We start from the raw sequence: 9614 nt of genomic DNA, 5'->3' as shown, positions 1-9614 counted from the left end.
TACCCAAAGCCACCTTACTATGATTTCTGTATTAGTTGATAAAAAAGTCCTTTCTCAGGATCAGTTAATTTGGCATAATGGCATAATACAGTCAGACTTACTTTCGCATTTATAAATATTAGTAAGAACGTCTTCTGATTTTCTTTTTGAAACAATGTTCTTTGTTATCTTGAGCCAGATAAGTACAGCGTACCAATTTAGATCACATGTGCCTAATACACCTGCCCTTTCAAACTTACCGCAGCCCTTTGGCACATTTTAATGAAAAAAAAAATGTTTTGGCAACACGCGATATAAATGCGTGCAATTTAAGCGACACAACCTCACAGCCTAACGCTGGCAACACTGGTTTAATAAACGAATTTTGTTAGGTTCTTTTTTTGGAGTTAGAATCTCTTTTTTGTAACTATGTTTTTTCGGATAAAAGGTAACGTTACTCTGTGATACAATTTTTTTGCGAAGTTTAAAAAAAATGAAAATAGTCTAGACAGTATTATTCGAGTTCTGGTTTATGCTAAATTTTTATTATATCAGAACAACGTAGTTTTCACTTTTGTTCATAAACGCGAAGTAGTTTTAGGACGCAGCATAAAATATTTCCTAGAATTGTCACTTAAATAACGACGCGGCGACGTCCAATATTTCGACGAACCACTTAAATCAAAGTACCTAATCGTTACTTGGAAAATATCTTCATTTATTTTTCACTTACTAAAGGTTTTTTATTGTCCTAGTTGTTCCACGCATAAACAAGTCATTTTGTTTATTTGACTTTATTTACCATTACAGGTATATAATTTCCTAGTGCGGCAGTGTCGTAGTATATTTTATTTTCTATCACCTTTTACTACAACATATTACATACAAAGTAGTCCTTATGTCCATTCAAAGATGTACCATACCAAGTCTGTTCCCGCCAGCACCATAATATCGATCCCTAAGGGCGACATCCATGTAAGACCAACATGGTTTTTTTCCCCAAGCTGAACAAAAGCGGTATAGAAAAAAGGCCAACACATGGCTCTCAGCTGTTATAAACCCGGGATTAAAATGTATGGGTCCGAGGAATTTTTAATTTTACTTCGTATCTGGACGAAGCTGGACATGTTCCGAGTGTCGTTGTCTCACGCTTATATATTAGGAGCACGATTGTAACAGATTGAATTTCTATTGGATTTATGTTAAACAATAGTATTCGTGTATAGGTTGGTACTAAATGCTAGATGGTTGGTATTGTGATTTGGGTTTGGATGGACAAAGATCAGTATTGAATTCATGTGAAACTAGACCAGTTGTATGATGACTACTTTGCACGTAAATAAAGAGTAAACGTAGATTTAATAACATACCTACATTCAAGGAAATTACACTTATTTTTTGAGGAGATAATGGAAGTGCACATGAAATATGTACCTTACCTTGAATACCTACCTATGTGGCAATCCATAATAAAACGAAAACCTACATGAAAACCAAAAAAAAATCCTCGAGATTCGAAACCCAAAAAATAAAACCCTGGTACAATTTAGCGTGACGTCACAGTGTCAAGGGTGACAGCCGTCATACCCTAATTCTCTGTCCGTCACCCGGTCGTCACCCGGGCGTCACCCGGGTGTCACCCGCTATCTGGCGGATAACACCCGCGTCCGACGCTATATGGACGTATTAAGTATTCATGTTCATATCTAATGGGATGGGGAATTCGATTAGTGACCTGTTTATGTATTTTTTTGAAGTGCTTTATTTGTTTTTTATTTTGTTGTTCTGGGAATGGAAATGAGCCATATTGATGAAAAGTTCGAATTGAAATGTTTCTATCGGCATCATTGTTTTAATGACATTATTTTTTTTGTGAAATATGTATTATCTGAACTAATATTATAAATAGGAAAACTTTGTTTGTTTGTTTGGTTTGTTGTAGTGAATATGCTCAAAAACTACTGGACCGTTTTTTAAAATTCTTTCACCATTCGAAAGCTACATTATCTACGAGTAACATAGGCTATATTTTATCCCGGTACGGGCAGTAGTTACCACGGGACGCGGGTAAAACCGCGGGAAAATGGCTAGTCTATTATAAATTGAACACGTGTTTAGAGGTCATGAAAGTATACTAAAATTATAGAAATAACCTTCATAAGTATTTACTTCTGCGCAACAAGTTCGCGAAAATCGAGTCCCGCGATATCTTTCGTAACACAGAATACACAGGCTTATATACTCAGCAATGTAATTGTATTTCCCCGAACAAAAGAAACCGCTCCCTGTATAACAATGGGAATATTTAAAATCATTCGTACAAAGTTCAAGGTTCATACAATTGTTAAAGGAATTAGAAATCCAAATTGAATACAATACGCTGGAAGTCTGAATCAAGAAGTGGCCTCTTCTATCATACAATAGATAGTATCACAGATTAGACGAAATTGTATTTAAAACATTACTTAGAAATAATTCGATGACAAAAGCAAAATATAGTAAAGGAAAATTGGAATTCAGTAGGGAATATAACTGCTGACTGTTACTCGGTATAAATTAAACTGTGCTAAATGCCCGTAATAAGATTTTCTTATTATCTTCTATCTAATAAAGTTGTGATAAAACTTGATCCCATTTGTGATCAAGCTTGACATTGAAAGGGCAAAAAAAATCCTGACAGCATTATTCACCGTCCGAGTGCATTTTGTTATATCCTACCGAATTAAAACCTTTGTATAAATGAATTGACAAGCGACATGCGGCTATGGGGATCATCAGAAATACATGTAAAGCCTCCACAATGAAACATATTGAGTGGTTGATATTTTAAATTGACCATAGGCACATAGAATTGTAGATTATCCCGTGTCTGTTGTGGTCACCATCTAAAAGGACTTAACCTGTGTAGGTGGTTTGGGTTACCTTTTTAAATTAGAATACGAGGTAAACGACTTCTTATTAATTACGAACAATTAATGACTAATTAAAAAACATCTACTTACGGTGTCTGTGGTGCACCTTTTTCTCTCCAAAGTATTAGAAAGAGGCCTAAATAGGTCGATCGATAGAAATTCAGTCATAAGTTAACACTAATATTTCATGTTGTGGAAAAACTCAGTGATACGACCATATACTTACCTATTATTAGAAAAGTCTGCAAATATTGTTACATCTGTATATTACTAAATTACATAATACTCTAACTTCAAAAAGGTTACGCAATAAAATATTTGATTTACATAAACAAATAAATGAAACGTGTGTGATTACCGTGTCGATTTTATACGGTAAACATAAAAGGAGAAAATACGTTTTTTTCCAAAACACATTGAATATTCAAACGAGCTTTGTGGGGATTTTTATATAATATGCTGACTGTATGTTTGCGCAACCGTATTCATATTTCCTATTCAGTTCAATTAAATTTACAATTCGGAATGAATATATTTACCGGAATGTTATCGAGGTAAAACTAATTTGCGTATAAAAGCGATTCGTTCGATTAAAATCTAAAATGGTTCCTGACAACACGAGCACGCCTATAGATTTTGATTGATCAGATTGGTATTAATTAATTCACAATATAATTTTAAATATTATTTTATTGTATCTAAATGTAGCTTTCTGAACTACTATTAGCTTTAAAAATACTTGAAATTAAAAATGACAAACCAACGACTGTGCCCAAATATTTACTCAAAATAAGGTATGGTAACAACCTAATTTTAAATGGTACGAAAGTAAACAATATTTCAAAACCACCGATAAACGCCAATAAATAAACCCTTTTCCCCTAGCTCACCACAACTGAAAGTAAACCAAAAACGCCAGTACATATGATTAAAGTGTCTCAACAATTAATTACGCGTATAATCTCACGTATATTGGAGATTAGTGACGTCACGCGCGTTCCGCGATGCGACAGCTTACAACGGTAACTGTAGCAGTGTACTTTGTATTAGTGACTAGCTGTTCCGCGCGGATTTACCCATGTCCCAGCTGAACTAAGTACGTAAAAAATGTTTGACCCAACAAAACTTGTCTGACTCTCTCATGTAACTGAGGTTAGGAGCATGGAACAACTGCCTATCGCTAAATAAGCAGAAGCTAAATTGAGCTCTCTTAAAATGTATCTGCAGAGATAAACATAGCCTGAAGGCTGGAACTGAAGCTCCACTTTATTTAAAAGGGCAAGCCACCTAATATTGACTCCAAGAAATTAGGTCACAGCTGCATTTCGGTAAGCCAAACTTTAAAAATGTAGGCTGATCTATATTAACTTAAAATCGAGTTCTATCCCATTAATGACACACCACGAATTACCATCGCGTTAACATGCCGACAGGTAACTATAAATGATCACAATGACATATCGGAACCATCAATGACACATAAACATTTCCCAATCGTTGCATCTATGACGAATGCAATCAAAACGCATAGAATGGCTTCGAGTAATAAAACAAACCTGGTTGATTGCCTGTCGCGACCGATGGTTACCCGTGTTGCTAACTAGCTTCATACTGATTTCATCGCTCTGTCATTTTCATTAAGTTGTTTCAGCTTTTCAGTTGGAGGTATAATAAGTTTATATTGAAATATGTTATTTTTTATTGCTGTATTCGCAAATATATAATGTCGTTATTTTTTATCTGGTGTGTGGTTGCATTTCCTGAATTATGATAATTTTATTTAGATTCCAAGAAATGATAATAGTTACTTTATGTAACGTTTATACTATTCTCATATTCACTAATAGAAAACAGGCACTACCTGTCCAACACCTTCAAACAGTAACATAGACGGCACAATGCACATTACAATGTCTATGCCTCAATCTTCAGATAGAAATAAACTAACTTTAAAGCTAACCACAATTATTCGTAACAAAAAGATTTTAGGCTGAATCTATTATTATATTGTACCTACTCAAAAAAAGATATCTTACAAAAAACCACAGCAAGCCATATCACTTTTAAAATAAGTACATTAGTTCTAGCAACACTAATAACATACTCGTTACTTCACAAATCGAATCGCGGCAAACGGAAAGTTTTCACTGGAACTCCTTGTTACGTCCAATGTTATTTACATGCATTACGCATGCAGATTAGTTGCGAACTTGCACGCGACTCAAAGAAAAACTCGCACACTCCCTAAAGTCATTTTAAAGTTTACTTCGGACAAATTTTGTAATGAACTACGGTGTACTTGTAGTGGGAGCGTACATTTTATGTTAGGAAGCAAAGGTGTATTAATTATGTGTGTGGAATTGAATAAGTTTTGGTTGCAATAAAAGTTGAAATTCTGTTGTTGAATTGAAATATGACACATATCGCATGGGTAGGAGCTACTTTATGAGAATTAATAGTCAACCTGTAAATGTAAAAGAATAAAATAAAATAAAAAAATATATAAATAGGTATCTTCTTATTTATTATTGTTTAAAGTAACTTTAAAAAATCAGGTGTCTTTTAAAGTATCTCTCACTTTGATCCTTGTAAAGTTAGTCATATATGATACAAAAATAAATCGCTCGCAAAGAACGACATAATTTTTCAAACAAACAAATCTCACATTTCTATTCACAAGCCATCATCTGAATTCCTCCCAAACATTCGTCCTGCCATTTAGAACCTTGTCTTTCCAAGCCCAGACTCTTACCATGTAGTTGTGCGAGTCTTGAACAAACTTCATGAATATTGTAGTTAGGCTGGAAACTGTGTGTGTGTGTGTGAGTCGCCGACGTGACGGACGTTTCCATTAGACCCTTTGTTCGGCCGACGTTTATTGTCCGAACCTATCGCATTTTATTGCTATAGATTGGGATTTTTCTGCCACCATGTTTTGTTGGTGGAAGGACGAAAATAGCTGTTACAGACTTGTCAAACTCTATTTGTATTTACGGCTTACTTACACTGGTTCCCAGAATAATTCTATTTCGTATAAAAATATAAAATAACAAATCAATTGGCCCAAATAAAACGAACATACATGACAAACACATCTAATGAATCGACGCGTAACATATTACACAGCGCTGCAGCTGATTATACTACGACAGCGTAGCTGATTGCACGGCGTAGCACTCGTGACGTAGCTGCTACGTCGTAGCAAGCTTGTGCTTACAGATTGCTACGAATTCTTTTAAATAAATAATGTGACTCATACATGTGCTTGCAAACCTTTTCTTGAAAATAAAACTGGCTAAGTGCGAGTTGGACTCGCTTAAGAAGGGTCTGTACGATATAATTTAAACAAAACACGGTTTCTTGTATGGGCACCCCCTTAAGTAATAAGGTCCCGATTTACACGTCGGGAACTCTAAAAATCATGGTACGTATTTTCAGCTTTCCATGTCCAGCCACTATAAGTCCAGGCTAGTCCAACTCCGTGCCCTATAAACTGTGATAAGGAAGACTTCCCGAAAGATATACCATGACTACCTTTTTCAGGCTGGATTGAAATTCGTGCAAATGTGGACATTCAACTTCCCTGCACTTGGTTGATGCACGAAACTTAGTTTTTCACTGTTTTTAGCAGAATATCCACGCAAGAGGTTTTTTTCCGAAATTAAACCTTGCTGGTCAAAGGCCTCATTCCGTCCAAAAAATAGTAAATCTGTTTGGTTGTGGCTTGGTACCTACTGGTAATATAATTTTTAATTCAACAGTTGTGTCTATGTAAACGTACTGTTCCGTACAATGATTTAGATTTTACTCCTTTTCACTAGGTTATAATGTTACATAAATAAGAATACTTTCTGAACACCCCATAGATAACAATTTAACATCACATCATACAACAAGTTAAGTCTAGCATCATGCATGTCATGCAACGTCCTGCAACTATTAATGCAATGAACTCGTATTGGCGCGTTAGCTAAACTAGTTGCAGTTAACTTTGAACCGATCACCAAGACACGAGTTGAGATCCAATTAATTATGCATTAATTCATAGTTGGTTTACTATTGAAAATATGTTCTTGATTCGGATGTTTATGTATTATTTACGATGGGAGTGTGCATACTATTTTATCTAAGTGAGTCGGCTTCGCTGTGTCTAGCTCACTTAACTTCTTTCTCTTCTTAATTCCTGAATATAGATAGCTACTTTCATATTTGTCAATTGCTTGGAAAGGTAAAATGAAAATAAATTTAGTATTTACTGAATTTACAAGTACCCTTTTACACCACTCTCCATCATTACAAAACCAACATCACAATCAAGTACGCATCAAGTAAAAATGACAATATTATTTCAGGAGCCGTCCGGTTTTCGTCCGTTCGCGTCCGGCGTCCGGCCGAGGCGCGGTTAATCTCATGAATATTCACCTCACCGCTGATCCTGCTAAACCGGACCGCGCCGGCTCGTGTATAATAGACCTTAAATGAACCGACCGAAGGATCTTGGTACTTGTGGGACGCAATTTATTACGTGTGGTTTGAGCTAAGAAAAGGCTTCTTGTAGGTATGTGTTGCCTTTAATGGATAATTAAGGTCTTATTTTGTGCTAAGACAAAAGTAGGTTTATTTTGTCTGTAGAATTTGTTTTTTATTACGTTGTTTGTTTGACTTTAACTGTAGTGAAAGCGACGACAGTTAAATGTCACCTTAATTACTTGTACACAAGACCTTATTATGGATATGGTAATTACAATTCTTTAGCAGTGTCCATAAAAAATAAAAATTTACATGACTATAACTATTGGTCTCTTTCTGACCCAGTCATAACTCATGCTGTCACAGCTCAAGTAGCGTCAATCGCACTACATTTAAATGTAACCGCGACGCTAATGTATACGCTCTATGACGATAATTGATACGCAGCGCATTTTCAGCCGCCGACTATACGCCCTAGCTTCCAGCTGAAATATTTGATGACATTGTTTAATTAGCTAGTGCGGTTAACCCGGGCTGGTTCATAAATCATTCGGACGGTAACTAGCTGGTTTAGGGATTAAGCTATTAATAAACGCGAGTTTTGAATATTGTGGTTGTTGAATAAATTCGTTGTTATGTGCTTTATTGAAAATGGGAAATTGAATTGTTATTTTAATAGCTGTTCGTTAGCTGAAAATATAATATTGATATGGATTATTCCTGACCCTTTCACACACTGTCCACTAGTCCCAAAATAAGTAGAAGTGGTAACTATGGGTGATAGTCAACTGTTCAACATACTTATTTCATCATCATCATCAGCCTATCGAAGTCCACTGCTGGACATAGGCCTCTCCAAGTGCACGCCACTTATTTCCTTTTTTGTAAATACATGCATATCATACATAAACCAAAATTCATATTTGACTCATTTGGGAATCGGACTCACGATCTTTAGCGTGGCAGACTGACACACCAACTTTTACACCATCAGCTCATCTTTCTCAATTCATCCCCCAAAACTTAATTATTCAGCTCCACATTCCTCTCGTCCAGCATAGAATGGAACTGATCTCAAGTTTATAGCGTCTAACTCCGGCCATTACAGAAGGCATTCGCTAATTCGCCATCAACACTCCGCTTTACGAGTATCGCGCCAATTTCATCATGTTTACTACAGCCGGTGATGTTAACGCTATTAAATAGTGAGGCCTCTTTTTATTTGTCTTGCTATTGTATGTGATTGCTGAAGATTTTTTTATGAGACAATAATTTTGCTTGAGCTGTATATTGGTATTATATTTATAGTATTTAATCGTAATGACCCTAATTTGACGTGCCATTCGAAATACAAACTTGTCATTATCGAGATCACCGGAACGACCATCTCAAAATGTTGCTCAACCTTATATTATCATCGGCCGACCAGTGTGACTGTCTCATAGCTACTTTACTACCTAAGTCAAGTGAATGAAGGAAATATAAAAGCGTTTTGACACCGATAAATAAATCAGTTTTGTTGAGGACCTTCACCTTAAAAAATACGTAAGTTTAACCAACTTTCAATCAAAAATAAACTCGCCTAATCATTATTCACACTTAACCAAACCCTCGCACAAAACAAGTAAAAATAAAAAGCGCCTCTCTAAAAGCTCTTAGTAAACAAGTTCACGTTTTCTTCACAAAACCAATATTTCCATAATAAGTTTAATGCGCCATTCACGTAATTCCCGTCAATAGGCGTCCATTGATTTAGCAATTATCGCTTCCATTTGGCATTCATAAAGGATTGCTTTTCAAAGAATATAAAGCTTTGAAAGCGCTTAATGAATCATCTCTCGATACTAATTGCTGCCTATTGGCTGGCTATGATGAGCTGTGCTTACAAACTGTGTTTCCACAAATAATTTTGTACTAACTAATCATGGTCATGATACCGCAGAGCAAGTAATGCTATACTGTTTCATAAAAAATTGATCAATTTACAAAGTACATACTCTATTTTTCCTGCTTTCCATTCTTGAACTTGTATATAAGAATAGACTAGACCGACAGTTCGTATCAGGGTGATGTCTAACGCAGAGCTACCAACTTTACTTCACTTATGTACTGTGAGGTGCGCAACTTAGTATTCTTATATGGTACTCAATCTATGAACAGACTGGAAGAAGTGCAACTTAACTTCACAGATGCACTCTTTTATGCGGCTATTTCTTCTTACTTACCTACGTGTAAATTAGACAATTTTCACCA

This window comes from Helicoverpa armigera, chromosome 10 (assembly GCF_030705265.1).
Source record: "Helicoverpa armigera isolate CAAS_96S chromosome 10, ASM3070526v1, whole genome shotgun sequence".
Classification (NCBI taxonomy): Eukaryota; Metazoa; Arthropoda; class Insecta; order Lepidoptera; family Noctuidae; genus Helicoverpa; species Helicoverpa armigera.
This window is presented reverse-complemented; position numbering follows the sequence as displayed.